The sequence below is a fragment of the Rhyacophila brunnea genome, unplaced genomic scaffold, assembly GCF_057557595.1.
Source record: "Rhyacophila brunnea isolate RB1 unplaced genomic scaffold, BYU_Rbru_1.0 scaffold_18, whole genome shotgun sequence".
Lineage (NCBI taxonomy): Eukaryota > Metazoa > Arthropoda > Insecta > Trichoptera > Rhyacophilidae > Rhyacophila > Rhyacophila brunnea.
This window is the reverse complement of record NW_028232837.1, coordinates 18571318-18594302: the sequence shown is the minus strand read 5'-3', so window position 1 is coordinate 18594302 and position 22985 is coordinate 18571318. Positions and strand designations below refer to the sequence as shown.

The following is a 22985-nucleotide window of genomic DNA, read 5'->3' as shown; positions in this document are numbered from 1 at the left end:
ACTTCTCTTTGTAGATGTATTAAAAAAACTCACTAATTTATTAATGTGTCCAAAAATTTTTTTACATTCCGCAACATTTTCAACGGATCTAGATAAAACTAAATTTAAAATATGAGCATGGCACGGTACAAATATGGCCATAGAACATTTTTCTCGAACTTTTGATTGAACTCCGTTTAATTCTGAAGACATTACTGCAGCCCCATCATAACTTTGCGCTACCAATTTTTCACTACAATTAAACTTTTCTAATATGGAGAATACATGTGAACTCAAAACAATGGCAGTTCTCTCTGAACTTACGTCTACATAACCTAAAAATCGTTCTTCTACAGAATTATTTGAAACGTATCGCAAAATGGTTGTTAACTGTTCACGGCGACTAATATCTGGTGTTTCATCTATCATTATAGAAACAAAACTAGCTTCTGCAATTTCAGCCTTAATTTCTGAAATAATTACGGATGATATTGACGAAATTAAATCATTCTGAATCTCACCTGATAATCCAGAAAAGGCGCACGAAGATTTTAATGAATTAAAATGTCCTTCAATTACAGAATCGTAAGATGATAAAAATTGAAGAGATTCTATGAAATTTCCACGATTATTTGATGATTCACTTTCATCGTGTGCTCGAAAAGATAATTCTTGTTTACCCAAAAAAATTGTTGTATCTATCAATCTACGCATTATATTAAGATTTCTGTCGACTTTCTCATTGTGTACTCTAGCAATTGCCTTTTGTTGTTTATCAACGGCAAATTCGATTCTAGTTTTACCAAAAGATTCCAGATTTACGATTGAATGTAAATGTTTTTCTGTAGTCACATGTTTTACCACTGAATTTGTCAAATTATTTAAATCACTTATACCAGAATAATTCCACGCAGACTTATCTGTGGAAAATAGCATACATGGCCAACAATATAGTTTATTTAATTGACAACTGCCAGTCAAAAACGAATATTTGTCATATAAATTGTTGTGGAAATGTCTAACATAAGTTTTTTTTGCTGTATGCAAATTTAAATGAACGGTTGATCTTCCAGCTTTGATAATTTCTGATTTTTGGTTAAACGTCAAACTTGAAAATGATATTTTTAAAATTTGATCTGTACTACAGCAATGACCAATTTCAGTTGGAAAACTAGACATTTTTACAAATAATTTGTATTTGAAGCACTGACGAATGACTTAGGGTACAAAAAAAGATAATCTATCCACATTCAGAATACAATAAATCACAGAATTGTCTCACAAAATAAAACTATACCACCATGTTTTGAACAACAATCTGACTGAATTAAAACGATATAAATTATGTTTGTCTATGACTGAACTAATCTAAATAATTATCACGAGATACAATTATTTGTTATTTTTAAAATCAATTAATAATTATATCTGATTGAACCCAATAGACATTATTTTTTTAAATCATCTTATTTATTTATTATTATTTAAAGCGGCAGGCATAGACAATAAACTTTGCAAAAAGAGTTGGAAGGCGGTCACTCGAACGCTTCCAAGACGTGATAAAATTTGTAGACTTGCTCGAAGACATGAGTCATATAAGGTATAGAAAACCATTTTCGATTATGAAGTCAATAATCGACAATCGTCATTCAAAGAAAAACAACAGATGTCGTCACTCGCTTGTAATTTTTTGTTTGATTCTAAACTCGGCTAATTTACATAGTCTACATTCAAATTCACACAATAGATGACTCTTAATATTTTAAAATTTTCTATATATTTTTTTATTGCAATTTGAAATAAATACTTGAAGATATAGTTTTCTTAGAAGGTAGGCTTTAAATAATCGCTTAGTATGGAGCCTTCGCCACTGCTGAAATGTCATTTTGAGTTCCATAGTAACGCACGTATATATTAATAATTTGGTTGCCAGGACCCCAGACCCCTAGCAACCAATAATAGTGGATTGGTTTACGGATTTCTTCCGAAATAACTTTTCATACAAAACGGAATTAACTGAAAATGAATTCAATTCTACTTAAAGATGGACAAAAGTAGTAAAAAAATGCATTGGCATCGTGTTCTGATATATTCTAAAAGTCTAGCTAGTCGGGAAGTTAGTTAAAATCGATTGCAAGAATTGTACTGGATAAACAACCACCGGACAAATAAGAATACGACCGAATAAAAACGTTGTAAAATACCTAACATTATAGGGTTAACAATATGCATAGCTACTTACTGCACGTGTCGATTTGAATACCGATATGGATTGGTAGGTGTATATTTCGATAAAGCCGGTGTATTTTATGTGAGTTTATTTGGTATTGTCTTAAAATAATTTATATTTATAAAAATACGAAAAATTAATACAATACAGTCAATGGGTTACGAAGCTTGCGAATGAAATGCGTACACGCGACTAAGTGATTAAGTGCATATTACAGGGATGCAACGCTGGTGTTCTATTTACGCGATCGCGCAACAAAGTCGAGTCTATTTCGCAAAATGTGTACGCACGTCAGATAGACACGTACAGCTTATTTTTAGCTGTGCATACCTTGGCAGACAGACAGGCAGATGGATATGTATTTACCAATGTATTAAATTCTTATTTTCCTACCGTATTCTTCAATTATGTGTACACAATATAAAAGGTATTTAGACAATTAACGCTCATGTACACACGTGAATTGTGAGGGTTAAGAATTTTTTTCAGATATTTAGATATGTTTTAGTATATTATATAGTTGCATATAGAAAACATTATTATTGATGATCATTTTTATTTTCAGGATTTCTATGTCACAGATGGGACAGATTACACCTGGGTACATAATAATGAATTTTATTATGGTATTTTTTACCTTCATTTATTTCTGTTGGGGGGTGTGGTTACGTCACTGACTGGCATTATTTAGTGACACAATAGCCATGCCAATTTTTAACACACAAGGAAGGAGAAAAAAATCAAACACCCAATAAAATTATTGGAACGTTTTATTATGTAGAATTGGGTAAATATCTGAGTCGAAATCAAATCATGACCGTTGAGCTTAAATAATAATAGGCGAGCGTGAAGAAACGCCCGTCACGTTTATACAGTCGATTAGGCAATAATTTTTGGAAGTGGCTTTTAACGATTTGTGTGAAAATTAATCGACGGCTTCGCGAAGTAGAAACTGTAACTTAGAAATTATTATTAACCTCTTCCGGTCGGTGCAGGTCAAACCGGTGATAAATTCGTGTGCATTTAAACACCGTAAGAATATTACACAGGTACAGTAGGATTTACAGCCACACTCAAATACCAACCGAAGTACCAAATAGCTCATTCCGATAGTAATAACGTCAATTTCGCGATTCCAACTGAATGGTACTTGTGTTATATTTATAATAGGTATTATAAAACGTCAACAATAACAATTGAGCGTAGTTATACGCAAAGCAGCCAAGCCACACAAACCTAAAACAGAGATAGAAGCACTTTTATGTAAAGTGTGTTTCTTTAAATCCACAAAGCCTCTGTATTCTGTTTATACCTCTTGAATGATAGACATTATATATATATGATTTTGTGTAACTTATAAATAGATAAAAGCATAAAATCTATGAAATTTTGGTGTTTTAGCAGCCCAGGCTGTTTTGTGCAAAACGGGTTTTTAGAATGTGCATTCTTGAATGCAGCCAACTCTTATTTTTGTACGAAAAATCGTTATTTTTGCATCTATTTTCTTTAAAAAAAAACCTTCTGAGTTATTCAAGTATTATGGTAATTTCAAAGTTTTGAAAATAAATCGAAAAACTTGTAAATTATAAGTACATTAATATTTAGTTGCCTGGCACTAATTTTTATACGAAAAATCTGTATATTATATTATAATAGGTATTTATTAAAATGAAAAACATAGGTATATGTAATTGAGAAAATAATGTTTATTAATTGAATGTAGAAAAACACACCTTACAGTCAGGATTTTAATAATTAGGTAAGTACATATATTATCATATGGCTGCTTTTTGCAGGACGAATATGGCATATTTTTAGAACGCATTTATATGACATTTTTGTATGACAGCAGCTTTAGATTAGTGCAGAACGTAAAACAAACGTGTGAGATTATGGAAATAACAATAACTCATTTTTTTCAAAATTGTGGCTTGGCTGCTTTGTGTATAACTACGCTCAATTAATCGTGAAAGTCAGAATCAATATAATAATATAGAGACTACCAAGTAGCTAATACGCGCCTAATATTATTGATAGTAATGTATCGGATATTTCTGGGGATGTTCCGTACCTACAACATCTATGGAACACGCCACTGATACTAATATAATATTGATGTGTTTTTGTATGTCAATATGCAACCCGTACTCGCATAATAATAATTATAATGCATATTATCATTTCAAGCTAATTTGACTTGCCGTAACGCCTTATAAGTAGATGGCCTTTATCGCTAGCAATAGAAATAATGAACACGGGTTTTATTATGTTATTTGCCATACACTTGCCCAAGAATGCTAGATTGTTTATCTATTTATTCACTTTCAATGCACTATCACCAGATTGTCGTATGGTATATGTATGTACAATCATAGTATTATTTACTGATAATGCTTTGTGGACGGCTTACTTGGAAGCAGGGTTGTCAACCATTTCTGAGACAATATGGTTTTAATTTGGAATGTTTCTTGCTAAAAAATAACTTGCAGATCGAGACGTTTATTTGCTTTAGCTTTTCTTCTGTTGTGAGCTATTTCTTTTAGCTTGGCTTTTGACTAAGTACTTTCTTTTTCATTTCCTTGACAATGTATCACGAATTAAATCGGCGATTACATTTTTATAGTTTTATAACCAACTATATTTTCCAAGTGCTACCAATTATTGTTTGGACAAGACTATTAATTAAAAATTTGACATGCGTGGTAGGTATTTGGGCTCTAAAATTTCAGAAGATATTGCGTCCAGTCTGTGGGTCTATTCTATACTTGTCGACCCCTAAAGTGATAAAGTGATAAATATTATCAAACTTGCGGTTGAAAACGGTGATTACGGGACGGCTGGCAACCCTACTTACCTGCAGCCGATAAAGTGATACAATTTCGCATGAGCTGATAACAAAATAAATATTAAAGAGATAATAATTCATAGCTGAGTATGTTTTCTCATTAACTAAGTATTTTTGTGTAATATTTACTAGAGTATTTATTTAAGGAAAAATATTTTCGACATTGCAACACTAGTTAGGTCGAGCATTGTTGTTTTGTCAATTAGCATGACATATCAATGACAGTGTCACTGCTGTTCTCTATAATAGCAGGCATGTCCTACTTCAAGTAGGCTGTGATTTACTTTTTTCTCTTTTTTCCATGTCCGATCCTAATATGATCAATGATCATATTATGGGCTTCCACAGCGTGGAGGTTTGTGTTAGCAGATTTTGTTTTTACGAGAAATGGATGTAAGCCACTTGCTCAACCTATTAGGTCCATACTCTGACTCATACACAAATTGAAAAACAATATGTGTACTTGCCAGACCCAGGATTCGAACCTGGGACCCACGACGCTATAGTCCGACGATTAAGCCGCGCAGCCAACGTGGCTGATCTACTATCCAGTATCAAAACTGGCAGTGATCTCCCACATTCTCCTATGCTCATTCAACTCAAAGAAACGTATTTTTGGCTGACATTGATGCGTTACAAATTAAACAACACTTATCTTTCACCAAAAAGAAATATGTACTCAATTTCTCATTCGTTGTTAAAATTGTGGCTTCGTGTGGGTACTCATTGCATTCATCGTCAAACTATTCCATTAGTGTCTAAAGAGCTTATTGCTCGACGGTAAAAGGGGACTAGATCTCAGTTTAAAATACGGGGATTCACATATTCCCTTTCTCTCCCTAACACAGTAGGTCGTGAGTGATTCAATACGAATTCATCGTGGTTAATTGAAAAATCTAATGCAATCATATTTTATAATAACATAAATACACGGTTTTTTTTTACATTTTCACTACCAACTCAATTCCTAGCCCGTATTGCGATCGACGAAGATCTATCTCGCGATCGACACGTTAGACATGTCTGCTCTACACAATGGATCAGACTTTTTATGAATCGGTTGCTTAACGGATAAATCATTCGACCAGCAAGCAATTGTTGTATGTTCGAATCCCACTCCGATGAAGATTTTCCTAATAGGTATGTTTACTTTTTTTATTGTGTTAACTGTCAATGGTGGGACTGCATTGTATTGTTGATAAATTTAATAAAACACAAAAAAATAGTATTTATTCCACTTTTATTATTTAATAAATCTGGATCCTTCAGAGGGACATTTTTAACTGAATAATATTTATAAAACAGGTATTTAACAAAACAATTCAGAAAGCGACACAAATAATCTATCAATACATTGCACTATCCGTCCAATAATATGTAGTATGTTTCTGAGATCATAATAATAAAATAACGCTACATTCTTAAATATTGTGTATAGGTATTCAGTATACATTCAATGAAAAATAATTAAACGCAAACTTAATAATAATAACATTCAAATGTTAAAAATAAATTCCTACATTGTCACTTCATTCATAAAACCAACACTGAGCGAGATATAAAAACCTGGAGATAAAAAGTCTTACGATTAAACATTCTTCTTGGCTAAAGTAACGTGATACTAAAACGTTGGAAAAGTGCTCGGATTCCTTCACAAGAGACGACGTAAGCAACAGGTAAATATTTCGAGTGGCCTTTGATAGGGGATAGGTACGTAAGCACTCCACGGAAATCGATCACATACTTTGTCGGGAAACGGCGAGAGAGGAAAACAAGATTAAACTCTGAATGAGATTTTTGTATGCAATATACAACGTAGCTACAACATTGTTATAGACTCGCATGGAGTTGACATGATAAGAGAAGTTATATGGAAAATGAACGAGCTGCCAAGGGGAAAATGAATATTGTGTGTCGAGTACCTACTTGTAAGGAATATTTATCAGGAAAAACACTTCACGTAACATTACGGGGGTGTTCAATAAATACGATAATATGATAACTTACAAAGAAATAATATAATTAAGAGCATATTGTATTAACAATGCCATAAATTATTGTCCATTCGAATCGGAATTGGTGAATTATTTCGTTCGTAATTCACACGTTTAAAATATGTATACAAAAACCCATGGCAGTAAAATAAAATATAACACTAATTATTAAGCAAATTGCAAACGGCTCGATAGTAGGTATCTTGCGAAACTAATATAGGTACCTACCTATAGGAGGATAGCGTCGCCAAAGAAAGGCAAATAGAGCGATCTACGTTAATGCAATAATTAGGAATACGAGAAATACTTTTGCTTTTTATAAAGCGATTGATTTCGGATTTGTGTCACGTGCCTTTATTTATATGATTTATATTTTATGCGTGATTTTTATTTTTTATTTTAGATAGCGTATGAATTTTGAGTATGTGTTTCCATCTTGCCTATATTAAAGCGTAAAGTGTTTTATCAGTGCTAAAGTATGTATCTGAAACAGTGACCTTACCGTGAGGCGTAAACAGTGTAAACCCCAATTATTCAGATCATGGATTATGCTAGTATTACTCGAGTGACAGGTTATTTATTAAAATCATTTAATCGAGTCAATCCATTATGATAATTTTTTCGATCGAGTTGACCTCCATCTCCTCCAAATAAACCGCGAGTGAATAGTCAAGTTCATTTTAGTTGTCGCTAAAACGTCATTTTGTTGGAGTGCTCAAAAATCAGACAATCATAAATCAATATGTACCTATATCACAGCTCTCCCTCATTCTTGTTGAAAAGTATACTTTGTGATGTCCTAATAATTCTAATTCTTCGATAAGAACATTTTTGTAGTTCTTGGTGCATCTCTATTATTGATTTCACTTTCTTACCCACATTCTCTTTTCTTTTCCCTCGCTAATTACTTCATTCATTTCTTCTAATATAGTCATAACAAATAAATTTATTCATTTATATATGTTTACTTTTTTATGTAAGTAGGTACTCTGTGTTTAGCTTGACATGCCAGTGAGCCATGCACTAATCCTAATGTATGTACTGTATTCGGACACTTTACACGAATCACTCGCAACACGATTAAAATACTAGCATAATCAGAACTAGGTTTAAGACAAATTCAAAAACTACGAGTAGCATAACGTTGCACGGAAAAGTGCGTGTTGGGCATAACGCGGAAAACCCACAAAAGAAAGTAATGTATAAGGAAGAAGACAAGAGTACGCGGCGTGATAGATGTGGCACTAAACCTAAACGACCACAATGACACTCTAAAACCCTATGTAGTCGACGAATACATCAACCATGTGAATGTAGGACGTATCAGCAAAGAGCGGACGAAACTAAGGGAAACATCCATCCAGCTGTAGATCGACCCCGGTGAATGATGATGAAATAACTGTAGGTAGGTATACAGTAGAGGTGATCAGCATTTACATGTAACATTTAGATAGGTAAATAAATACTAAGTAGGTACCTAGTTATATTTTGACGCAACTAGGCAGAATTCGAATTCAATTTTCACCAGTTTCCAGTACCTACGTACCTCCTTACTTTTATTATTTTTCACTTCTAAATTTCGCAACAACAAATTATTTATCTCCACTCGAATGGCGCTGTGACGGACGGATTCATTTTTTACGCAACGGTAATAATGCCTATCAGATTTTTAAAACATTCCGCATTTTTGCGCTTAACTGTTACTACTAAGAAAATTGATGATCCGTAAGGTAAATGGTCGTTGGTATAATCGATTACTTGCACATCATAAACCCATCACTAACAAAACGATGATTACAAATCAAAAATATACGCAATCCAAAATATCATCTTTTCAGCCACTCAGTATGACATTAAGATTGTGTACATAATCTGGTGTTCCAAATAAAAAACGTGATGTCAATTAATAGTTTACATAGGTACTTAAATCAGGAAAAAATATTAAAATATGACGCTGAAGGTCGGGGATTCCAAATGTTGATAATAAATAACAATTTTCTTTTTCCAACGAATAAATTGCGTAATAAGTAACGCAATTTAGAAAGCGCTTCAGTGATTATTGTAAAAAAAATATTAATTAATTTCGTCGCAGTTAGATAAGACAAGTATAACTTAGTGGTCAGAGCACGCGGGCGCGAATCCCGGGGACGCAGGTTTGAATCCTGCTGGGTGTCGTATTTTGTTCAAAAGGATTTTTTCTAGTGGTTATATATTTGAAATTATGTATGTTCATAATGATGTTTCTTTATGTGAAAAGAAAAGCTGGATAAGTTGTATATATTGATAAATAATTTAATATGCCAAATTAATTACACTTAATGCATTATCGAATCAATGACGCCGAATTAGTAAATATCGCACATAAATTTATCAAAAATTCAAGCCTCTTTTGACAAGCTGAAAAGATACGATCGACAGAAATATCAGGTACCTAGAGCGGAATGCAGAAACATTTGTCATAACTAAAATTTCCTTAGCAGAAAACACTATGCAGAAACATTGTCCTTAGTTAAGATCATTTATATTGAAAATAATACCATATTTAAAAATTCTCTTTCCTATAGTTTAGGTAAATTATTTTATAATTGTTAAACGATGACAAAAATATGACAACTGCATTTTATAAATGCAATAACTATAAATACATATTAATATTTAATTATAATACTCTTATGTTTCCGTTATAAGTCATTATACGTGATTCCACAGGCACCGCAAGATATTTTTTTAACATGGTAACACTAGCGTCAGGTATCATTCTATCATCTGGCATCTTGTATTTCTGCGGGCTGGCGTATAAAAGTAAAATAATATTCTGCATGTACATGCCAAACGAATTAACACTATCAATATACATATTGAGATACATTGTTAAATGAATTTGAGTGTATGGACTGTTTTATAGACATGCGAATTTATTTTGACAGCAGCTGTCAGTGGTAAATGGTAATACAGAAGGGGCGTGTTCATAACAAAAGTAGTCTACGGTTAAGGATTCCTTAACTCAATACTCAGGATTGTCTATAGTTAAGTCATGCTTTTCGGCGACTTATCCTTAGGATCGAAATCTTAGATTGTGCGTGCCGCTCCTCGATCTGATAAGCGTATAAAGAATATAGAATATTCCATCCAGCAGTAGATTTACAACTGGTGTTTGAGATGAAAGTCTCCCACCCATATAATCCACGGCCACTGGTGTATTCATTTTTTATTGTAAAGACATTATTATCGATGGAAATCTGGTTATTAAAATTCGATGATTTTGATCACTCAATGTCCATCCACTGATTCATTCTGCTAACTTTTATCGCATAGTTAATGACGTGTGACCCACAATATTATAATCGTGCAGGCAGGTAGTTAACTTTAGTCATGGTTACGTCTTGTTTATTACCGCGACTGTTTCTCTGGTTCTCTCCATGCGAATTGCATTTGCTAAATTGCACGTATTTTGGTTTTATATTACTTAATACACTCCACTCCGCAGAGATGGATTCATAAATGCGAAATTAATTGAATTGTGCCGGTTGTGCAGTGCGGCTTTGAATTTTATATCTGGTGCAGAGCTATTTCCAATTACTGCGGAGTCTAGTTTTTCAGTAATGGAAAAATTTTGAAATTATTGCTGCGTGTGACCTGCGTGTGACCCACAGTTACAAATAATGGCACTGATCATAATTATCTCATCATAACCTACCATAATACGGCACCTAGTAGGTACTTATTATAATTAGGTAGGTACTTACTACAACAATTTATATTTTTTAAAAAATTGGAAAATATTAAACATAAAACTTTGCCTTCATCTATATAAAAAAAACTCCGTCAATTGCAGTTGCGTTTTATTGAATGGTAAATGATAGAATATGTATAGATAATCGATTAAATTAATTAATTATATATATAATTATAAAAATTAATAAATTAATACTGAAACAAACTGTTATACTGTACGACAACATTATTTAGGCAACAACAGGAAGTCACACTTGTCGCGAATAGAATATTTCTCAGTGTTGTCATTTTTTGAGAAAACACATCCCGCGAAATTAGGTTTTTAATTTATATCAATCAGTAAGTTCTCAGTAAGTAATTAATTTAGGAGTCCAATTATTGTTCGATAAGTATCAATAGAAAAATTATTTTAAATAATTTCATCTCTTAATTATTACTATTATATTAGGATAATTAATACAGCGTAATTATTGAATTTGGAAGGAAATATATCATTGAACCCACATTAACTGATAATATTGCTGCAGGTATTTATTAATTAAATAATTAGGAGAACACAAATTATGACTAAATAAGTAGAAGTGAAAGATATAACATATTCAATATGATTTTGATGACCCAATCACATTTTTTTATAATTTACAAATTAATGATGTCTTTTATATCGTATTTTTAGTAAAATTGTTGTCGAAACACATACCTACTGTGAAAATAATTTTCTATAAATTAAATTATATCCACCTAATATTATAAATTTTAAAACAATATTTACCTACTTATCGGTTTAAAAATACAAGGACAATTAATTAACTGTCTAAATACATTAATACTAAAGTAAATGTAACCGTCGCCGTAAAAATTCTTTGCTTCCTTGAAAATCCATGCACTCTCCTAAGGAAACCAGTAAGTTTTGCAGCGTCGGAGCTTGTTTGTGGACAGGATAAAACTCCTGCATTTTTTGACGTATGGTACATAAGGCCATACTGTCCAATGCAATCTTATTTTTTCCAGGCGTTACGATTTTTGAAGAGGAGGCACTCGCTGTAGTCATTTCTTTCATGATTCTAGAAACTGTCCTTGGGATATTCTTGTAAATTAATGATACACTACGTATAAGTATCTAGATAATTTTAAGCATTTTTGTAAATTTTACATCTCCGTAATAATTGATTTAATGCCAATAATGTTTATTCTTGAAAATATTCTTCTTGCCAATTTATTATTACACTGCCAGTGTACTTAAATGATCATTTATACTTAATTATTATACGTCAAAAATATTAATAAAATACATTACAATACACACAACTATATAATATACAAACATAATTCCCAGTTTTTGGGGAAATATTTCTAGTATTACAACACTGAATTTTGACATACCTGACAATGACAGCAACCTGTGATATAGTATTGTATAGGCTAGCCTTTTAAATGCGACTCTTTTTCTTCTTCACGATACATCAAAAGTTTACTAATAATATTTCGAACATGACTTTGTATTGTTTTAGACATCTTTTGAATATAAAAAGCTTCAATTTACGTAAATTGATAGATGCGTCCAATACGACTGTCAAAAATGTAATGAATAATTTGGGGGCGTTCCTTTTTTGAAACCGGAAGTTCGATTAGCTGATTGTAGTTCAAAGTTTTGCCACGTAGCCAAGATGAAGTTGCCGGACAATAGTATAAGTTACATATTTAAGTGTGTGTTGTGTATATTCTTACAGCAAGTCCATATTTCATCAAGAAATAATATAATAAATTCTCAGTGGTTTAAATTTATCCGCATTCTCACAATGATTATTACGCATTATTAGCATAAGATCGAAGGAATCAGCAATTTTGTGTAACAATGAGTAAGTACCTATATCTTTGAAACCTGTCTGTGTTCCCTGGCCTATATTCTACCATCCAATATATTAATGAAATTGCGACAGCTTCAGTTTGACGCACTCCTGAGTAGGGAATCCAATCCCGAGCCAAAATTCTGATCCCGGGATTGGCATTTTTTCGATTGTTAATATAAAAAATTTATATTTACAAATATCATTGATAAAATCGGTCAAAAATAAATCTAGTATAATTTATACTATTTAAGACATTTATTGTTAATATTGTATACCTACGTTCAATCTTGGAAATACACAAGTTTAATGGAGTAAATACTTTATATTGTAATATAAATAATAATGTGAATTTAATAGGAGATTGCTGTTTCTGATAGTAAAGACTTAATGAATGGCTTAGCGAGATTTAAAATAGTAAAGCAATTAATCATGGCGTACTTATGGCCTTTCCGCTTCATAAATCGAATTAGTCAGCCAAATATGAAACTGCCGTAAAACGTATGATATCATGGTGGAATTACTTTGTTAAAAGTGCGAAGCATTATTTTTTCCAATCTTTCCATTTTTAATAATTTATGTGAAAAAATAAAATGAATCGGCAACCTACACATGGGTATAAATCAAACTTCATTCAAACTCAGTTTATTTCTAATGTAGTTATTTTTTATTAAAGTATTTTTTCTGTTATATTTTCGCTTTTATTTTATTTTCCATAAAAATTGATAAAAAAATCAATCCCGAAATCCCGGGATTATGTTTATCAATCCCGGGATTCATGAGTATCGAAAATAGCTCGGGATCCCTACTCCTGAGAACTAATACATAGATTGGAAAGCAAATTCTTCGAAATTACGAATCGATTAAAAAGCTTCTCTATAATTTTTTACCGAATATATTAACAAAATACATAATAATTTTTAAAAAACAAAACAGAACATGAAGAAATATGAACAGCCCGTGAAAAATTAAAACATTCATTTTTGTCGTATCTATTTATTAATTAAATTCTTATAAAACTTAAGTTTATAAAAAAAATATAAATATAAATATTTAATATATACCTATAATGTTGCCCATTTGGCGTAAAAATCTGATTTTATCTGCTTGATTTTGATAATCATGCACACACAGAATTATTAAACTCATTATTTCGTTGTACCTAGTCCTCCAAGCATTTTGAACATATTATATTGATTAAGACGAGATTTACCTAGCTATATATAGCACCGAGTTGAATCCCGTTTAATTGAGGCTTTCCAGCGATTAGGAATGCAGATATTATATGATTTATTTTTATTTATACTTTTACGGCGTATTGAAAACCTGTGTTATTAAAAATCTATGCAGCATAATATAGAGATGCGATAATAAAATTTCAATATTAAATGTTATATTTTTCCAGAAATGTCATAGTTCTGTTTATCGGTGTTCTGTTTTGTCACCGTTCTGTTATAGCATGTATGTTCATTCATGGAACCAAGTCAATATTCACAAAAAAACTAAAGCCAAACATTTTATAAACGTGTTGATAGGTAGATAGATAAATACTTAATTAATATTACAGGATTTGCAAATTTCCGCCACTGGCGGCTTATAATTCGTTAATTAGAGTAATCTATACCTAACTACTCAGGTGCCTTTGAAAATAATTAACATTCAGTTTTAATTTTTAATCAACTAAGTGTCTCATGTTGCATGTTGATACCTAGTGTTAATATATATATATGACACACATGAGAAAACTTAACGTACATATGAAAAATAAATAGATACGTTACCGCTATATTCAACGAGATTAGATAAACACTTTTGGTGAAATGAATGTAAAACGATAACAAAATTTATTTGTTAATAAATTAATGGAATTTTAAAATGCATAATAAAGGTTATTAAAATGTTGTTTTATAGTCAAAACTCGATTATGTCTTTCACAGTGAAATACAGTATGATCATGGCTACTTGATGTGTATCTACGGTATTCTAGGGTTAATGGCGAAGAAATAGAAAACGTAAAGTACATACTGCTACAGGTATTGATACTCATATTGTTAACATTGAATCATAAAGCATCAAGTCAATTTAAATGTTGTAAGTACAGAATACACAATTAATTTGCAAGAATACCTTAGGTATATTATTCTTGTGTATCGTGATAAAAGTTAAAATAACCAATACAGACCCAACATTGTTTCTATCTATGGATATGAATTTATATAACTTTGAAAGGGCTATTTGAAAAAACTTTACCTCACATGATCCGAGCGTGTAATTACATTTACGTCAACGGGTGGCGAACATCGCTATAATTAAACGCAAGATAATAACCTAAAAACTATAGATGGCGTCACGTATGTTATTTTTTTTGTAACATCTTGTACTCAGTGGCTTGAGAACTCGCCCGGCAAGTGAAAGATGTGGTTCCAAATCCCAGCCGTTTCAAGATTTTATTTCATAAAAAATATTCTTATGTATTTAAAATCTACCTATTTTCAACAAAGAATACTACATTCTTAATTTATGTTCAATCTTGAATAAATAATACACCGAAATTTGAGTTTGTATGAAATACACGAAATAATCATCCATGGAATATGTAAATAACTAGATAATAATATAATGTACTACGATATACTGAGAATATAATGATGTTTTAATCAAATTATTTATCGTAAGAAGAGAGAATATGAGTCAGTACTTAAGTAGGTGTATCTCATATTCAGGCATTGTTTAGTGATTCCACATTTTCCCTCGCATTAATAATATTAATGTAAAAAGGTCTAAATAAGCGGCCAATTATCTGAAAAGAAATAATAACTTAGCTGGTAAAATAGTGAAGTTTTGCTGGATAAATAAATTAAAAATGTCTAAATCGCAGGTGCTGTTCGAGAATAATTTGCATAAAACGCTCATTGGACCTGTATTATTTATTGTTCTTACTTGAACGCCTTCCTCTGTGCTCACAAAACATACTATATAATATGTAACTAAGTTTTTTTATTATTTCATTACAGGTGAACTTTTAAAAATACATATTAATTATTTATCTTGGTTCATTGAGAAACAACTGAATTGTTTTATTCATAGATAAACAGAAGGGCACCTTGTGATTTTAAACGATTAAAACAGGTCTCCATTGGTATACGATACAGATTTTATAACACGTTCCATAATCGGTTAGCAACTGAATAATCCAAATACAATTGGTCGAGAAGTCCCTAGCGACGTGATGTATCTATTACTCAGTTGGTGTAGAAATAAAGATACGCTTGGACGAGCTTTAAGATAAAATAAGATCCACATGCTTGGTGTTGTTGAAGCATAGTGATTTACTTATTTTCATAAGGTTAACAAATTTTTACAACGTTTTTCTTAGGCCGTATTCTTATTTGTCCGGTGGTTGTTTGTCCGGTACAAATCTTGCAATCGATTTTTAACTAACTTCCCGACTAGATAGACATTTGAAACTTTTAGAATATATCAGAACACGATGCCAATGCATTTTTTAATACTTTTAGCCATCTTTAAGTAGAATTGAATTCATTTTTAGTTCATTCTGTTTTGTATGAAAAGTTATTTCGATACCATTATTGGTTACTAGGGGGTCCTAGCAACTAAATTATTATATAAATAATAAATTTCATTATTCAGTATATCTATCAAGTACCTACACATTTTTTTGATCGTTTAAGCTAGTCAAGTCAAGATTATATGATTCAACAGAAAATTTAAAAACGTTGTATATAAAAAGTTATTTTAATCTTGTAATTATTACTTAATTTTAATAAACCTGTAAAGAATACGTAAATCACAAAAGCACAATGTTTTTAATGTTAATTACTACTTAAAGAGAACTGCGAATTACCTTTTAACTTTACGTCTACACGTCGAAAAATTTCATTAGAATAGAGAGTGTAAGAAAATAAGCGGCACACCGGTTGGATAGGTCTGTCATAAGGACATACTTTGTTCGACAAATAACTAAATCCGGTTTTGAACACAACCTTCTTTCCACTAAGATATATCTCAAAATATAGTACCTAACTATGTACAATTAATTAATTACCGGCGCCCTTTACTTGAGAATTGCAAAATAATTGATGTGTACCAGTAAGTACACGTATGCTAAATTTAATTTATGGAAATATATTTAATTGGAATGAAGTTTTCAATGCAGTCAATTATCCTTGGAGTAAAAAATACGTGGGTGTCGTCGCAGGTTCAACGCTCGTGACTATAGTGAACCCGGGTGAAGTCATCTTCATTTTTTTTTTAATCGTTTAGCTTTACCCGATCGCCTTGATGGCCTGGGCAGGAAATTTGTTCGCATTCGCACATAGGGTACAGTGCAAACTCGATTAAACCAACTAAACACGGTATTGTAAAATAAACCCCCGTTGGATAATCGAACCAGAATTAAACCAAATTAAACTGTTCTCCGAAACTTTCATGGACAGCACCAATAATTGAAAAGGCGGCGACCAACAGTGGTAAATATCCATTGAACTGAAGATTAATAGAAATTAACAGTTGTATCGCAAATGCACATACGCCCCTTTCAATTATTGGAAATGCATTAAACCAAGTGTAGCCATGCTTCATCTGTCATATAACATAGACTACCGACTGGGCAAATTCTGTACGTATCGTAATATTTTTGGGTGTATTGTGCTCAAATATTATACGGATCTTTGGTGATTGTTTTGTTGACAAACATTAATAAAGGTATAAGTTGGAAAAGCCTGACAAAAAAGTGTTCGTATCTCCCACTCGGTCCAATATTTTCTCACTTTCTGACTTCGGTTTTTCTACGTTATAAATACCTATATATGTGGTATTTAGTCAATTTAGTACAATTTTAATTTCCAGATAAGCATACAGTTTTAATAAGTTCTGTCACCCGATTCGATAGGTGAATCCAAACAATTAAAATACTTAGCGTAGGTATTTGATGGTTAGTGTAACAATTGTGGTTTCTTTTCTTGGTTTACTTTACAGGGAGAAATTAAAGGTTCAAACTCTTGTAATTAAAAATATCAGTTCACACTTATTATGGATTTGACTAATAGTGAATGCTCTTTTTTAAATCTTATGTAGGTAAGCCCTGAATAAAAAATCTCATATTTATATAAAAATAATAAAACCGCTATTAATGTCAATGGCGAAGCGATCCGACATAAATAGTGAACAGTACTCATCAGCAACATCTTCTTGGCTACGTGTTAAAACTGTGAACTAACATGCTCCGCCCATGTTTAACCGCACTTCCATTATAAACTAACAAGCTCCTCCCATTTAGTAGACAACAGCGCCTAGCCAAGAAGATGTTGCAGAAGAGTAGATAGAAGAATATCTATCATGGTTTAGTCTATCTCTAGACTAGACAGTTTAATTGAATTAAAAAAAAAATAACCAACACCACCTGCAATGTGTATTCTTAGTTTAATGACAATGAATAAATATGACTGAAAACTTTAGTGTGTAGTGTGCACTATTTATGTCGGATCTCCACACCCTACATCCACCCATCGCCACTGATACATGTACAAATTATGAATTAACACTATTGCCGAACACTATCACTAATCAAAATGATAAAAAAATATTTCCATAAGATTGAAAAAGATAAACTACAATCAAAGAAACAAGAAAGGTGTGTTGTTCCTCGTTGCACTTTAATCCAATACGGAAATAGCGGCATGGAAAGAAAACACTTGTCAAACGAAATGTTTACACAATTGCGATAATTATTTACAAATATGTCGCATTTTAAATGAGGCTTCTGACATATTCTATCCATAAATAAGTCCTACGCTAACCTAGACAATGGGGTCTGCGGTCTTACGTTAAATTATGATCTCCGAAATAGGTAAAGATGCTGTGCATGCCTTCACTATCCCATATAAAACCAATAAATACCTATATTGAATGACAAACTAGCTGCCCGACACTGCTTCCTATGAGAGAACACGTGCTGTGGTATGGGATTTGCTATTTGATAATATCTTTTTCAAGCTTTGCAAACAGTTCTCCATTATTTTAAAGTAGATTTGTGCACGAATAATGTCATTTGGAACTAATGACCGCACCACTGAATTCAAACAAATCTGTTATCGAGTATTCACCAGTAACAAAGGGTGGAGGTAGGGTGTTTAGATCCTCCATAAAGAGTGCACATTACACTTTGGCAGTCATACGTATTTGTTTTTATTGAACTAAGACTACAATTTTCAGACGGTGTCTTCTCTTTTTAAAAATCAATTAAACCCCGCCTAAAACAAAACATAATACTTAGTTTTAGTATATTTTGGGCGATTTTATTCATACTAATTTGTTTTCGTTGGATTAAGAATACATATCACACATTGTTTTTAAATTCATTGAGCCCTGTCTAACCAAACTATAATAGATACAAAATATTATTCTACCTATAAAATATCCAAAGTTATGTATGATTTAATTGCATAATTTTAGATATTTAATATGTATACGAGTATTCTTTGACCACCTATTGTTTATTATGACATGGTTTTCGCAGGGTTTAATTGAATTTTAAAAACTAACCAACACCATCTGTAAATTGTAATCTTATTTCAATGAAAACAAATACAATTGTAACTGACAAAGTTTTCTTCTTTTTTTCTTTCGACCATGTCCGATCCTAATAGGATCATATGGGCGTCCACAGAGTAGAGGTTTGTATTAACAAATTTTGTTTTTTACGAGAAATGGATGTCAACCACTTGCTCAACCTATTAGGTCCATACCCTGACAGACACAAATTGAAAAACAATATGTGTACTTGCCAGACCCAAGATTCGAACCTGGGACCCACAGCTTTATAGTCCAACGCTTAAGCCGCGCGGCCACCGTGGGTTGACAAAGTTTAATGTGCACTATGTATGGCTGATCTTAACAGCCTACCTCCATTCTTCGCCACTGGTATTAAAAAAAAAATGTATTTTAAAATTCTAATATCCGTTGCGACAGAAATTGTTATAGGTATCTTAAAATATCCCTTGTAATTTTAATATAGGAATATGCTTTTGAAGTGCATTCCCGATGTCAAAAGACACCGCACACTATTGGAATTTATACAGCTTTACCTCATTTTCTGCGATCTGTTTTTATCAAAACGATAATATCCTTCTAACAAAGCATGTCAGTTTTGCACGTGTCACCGAATACCATAATCAAAATACATTCTCAGGAATGTGTCGCAAATGTATGAATATAGGACCTAATGCAAAACCCTGTCAAACACGTCGGGAGTTTTAGTAGAGAAACTACCGCTTGCAATTCGCAATCTTCCAAACGTGTTTTGGCGAATCCACGATAGGAGAGTCAACAAAGCGGTTTTTCTCGTGCTTCGTGTGAAAACCTACCAAACATCTTCAGAATAAAATAAACATAATTACTGTTAAGTTCGAGCAAAAAGTAAATATACACTTATAATGTTCGTGATCAATAGGTAAAGTAAGTTAGTAACCTTACGAAAGATAAAAATGACAATGTCTCACTCGTCCTTAAAGATACGTTTAATAATAATTATGCCGTGTATGTGTGTTCCGTGAATATTATACTGGATATAACAGGGATAGGTATTCCGGGTTTAATTACACCGCGAAAAAGACATTCGAGCAATGCTAAAAGGAAGGCTGGCGCCGTTTCTTCGGAAGATTTTTATGTTTCCCATTATCACATACCTACGTGCATAACTTACTAATGGAGTTAACAATCACGTAACACATGCGAAATATCGTTGTTCTGGCTGGACAGTTGCTAAGACACGAATAGGCTTCTCAACACGAAGAAGGAAGCAACGCCACCTTCAATCTCTCGGTAACCTCAAAGTAAATTCCATTGTTATCGGTAACTTACTAACTTAACATGCATATTGCCATGTTTCCAGGGATTCATCACTCTTGACACACTGACGTATTTAATATTCTTAAAATTCACCCTCAAGTTTGAATGTTTTACTAATCCCAGTTCCTCAAAGCATCGCATGGACGATACATGCATTTCAAGCCGCTGCAATGCATAATACAACGGTAGTTTCTTTTTAAAATTGTGGGTAGGTAACAGATACTATTAATTATTAATTAAGTTCCAGATGCATAGAATGTCACTAAATACTTCACAACCGTTTTTCATGCATTTAGGGTTTACTGCGTATAGTGATATGCGCGCGACAGATAACCTGCAAATCTGACAGCTGTCATATTTTTACCAGAAATCCCACGAATTAAATAAAACCGTTTTTAATGTCTCACTTTTTTCCGGCAACGGAAATTCCGATTATACGCACAAACACGTAAGACTAGCAGTATTAAATACTCTCACAACACGACGTGTTGACATGTATTATGTAAACAAACGCCATCTTTATAACACGTTAAATTCATTGCAATGTCAATAAAAAATGAGAAGACACTGTAGGAATAATGTAACCGTGATGCGTCTATTAACTCAAATTGTTTAAAGCTATATACTATGTCTATATTAAGTACCTAACTAAGAAAGAAACGGAAGACGTCGATATGATTGTGAGCATTTGAAGAGAATTGGAGACAGGGCCTGAAGAACGGATCCTCGCCCAGAGAGGAGACGATAATATGACAGCAGGTCGCAGTCAAAACCTCGGTAGAATTATTAAAAAAAAAAAAAAAAAACATTTAAGATTATTAAATTTATATTAGGCAGCTGTTACATTATGTACTTTCACCATTGTGTGTCGATTACAAAATATTTGAATAACTAATGTGGAATCTGATTAAAAAAAATATATATTAATTACGATTGCCGAACGCGACGTTGCCTTGTTAAATAAGGGATTTGCATCTGTCATTATATTTTGATACATACATATTATTATATGCATGCATTATATGCATATCGACGTTATTTAGATTTACGTCCACAATCTATGCATGTGTACCCAAGTACTACAAAATGATACTTATATTTAAACAAAACCAAATTATCTACAGTATGACCAGTGCCGGTAAAACGATAGGTAGGTACCCTGAACGCGCGTTCTAGTTAACGTGATTAGAAGGGAGAAGATAATACAATAATGTCAGTGACGTATGCGAGCGTAACACGTAGATATAAATAGGTTATCAAATGGGACCAAACGATGTGGGCGTAGTGCCACATTCCATCTCCTTCGTGCACCGGCAGTCCAGCCGGGCAGGCAACAGGGTGCATCGGATGCACTCGTTCACATGCACTGCACGTTATTATTATGTTGTCACGACGTCATCCATATTGAATGCAGATTTCGAATTATCGACGAGCGAACGGGTTTTTAAATTGAATATCCGATTCCGCGCTTTCATGAAAAAAAACATCAAAGCGAAGTAGGGAAAGTAGATAATTTGTCAAAATAGTTCTATGTATAGTTGATTATTGCTGTAAAATGAATGCTTAATAATTATGGCGGCAAACATTCATCAGTACCAGGGTTAAAGTAAAATACGCTGAGTTTACAATAATAATATTATATATACCATTATATTACGTATTTATTTCGTTACTGTATAGTCAATTTTATTTAACTATACTTCTTCCAAAACTTAATACTAAATATTACATATAATAATATGTTACTTGATACCTTCACGTTCAATATTATGAATATTACGTAAATATGTTTCGAATATCGCAGAGTTACCAGTCCAAAATACCACATTTCATACTACCCGCCAAAATTCAATTACCTACATAGTTGCAAAATCCTAAGTAGATAATTGAGTAGGTTAAAAGCGAAATGGCTTCTCTCAACCACTTACACATTGAGATACGCGGATAAAATATGTAATTACATAGCTTTGAAGGGGTGTTCGGTGTTTATATTGTTACAAAGAGTGGCTGATATGTATTTAAAAAACGGAGTGAAGCCCTTTTGCTTCTAACCTACTCACATGCAGCAGAAGCAAATGCACGATACTGGTATAAATAATATATCTAGCGATGCTCATCCACCGTGGCGATATTTGAAAGTCATATGATTGTAATTATATTTTGTAGAGACATGCTTTTCCTACAAAACCTGCCACGAACAAGAATCAGAAGTTAGTTTATGCTGGGAGCAATACAGGAGGAACTTGCCAAGACCCAGTTTGTGAATGGTGCACAGCACAAGGGTGTGCAGGATTCTTGAACAGCTGGCCTTGGATGAACTCTCGCCGCCGCATATGCCAAGTAGGTAGGTAACGCAAATTGTTAGAACGCATTTTTCATTTCTTCAAATTATCGTTATGCGAGAGTGCAGTGTAGTCTTTGTTATTGGCAAAAAGGGTACACTGGATAAATTAGACTGAATGCCTGTAAGAAAACCTATAGCCAGT

General features: G+C 32.6%; 1 protein-coding gene across 13 annotated transcripts in view; it reads right to left on the bottom strand.

The window, feature by feature from the left end:
- The window catches only part of LOC147073280 (protein lap4-like), a 326794-nt gene that overhangs the window by 292895 nt on the left and 10914 nt on the right, over window positions 1-22985 (bottom strand). The gene's annotated exons all lie outside the window — the stretch shown is intronic.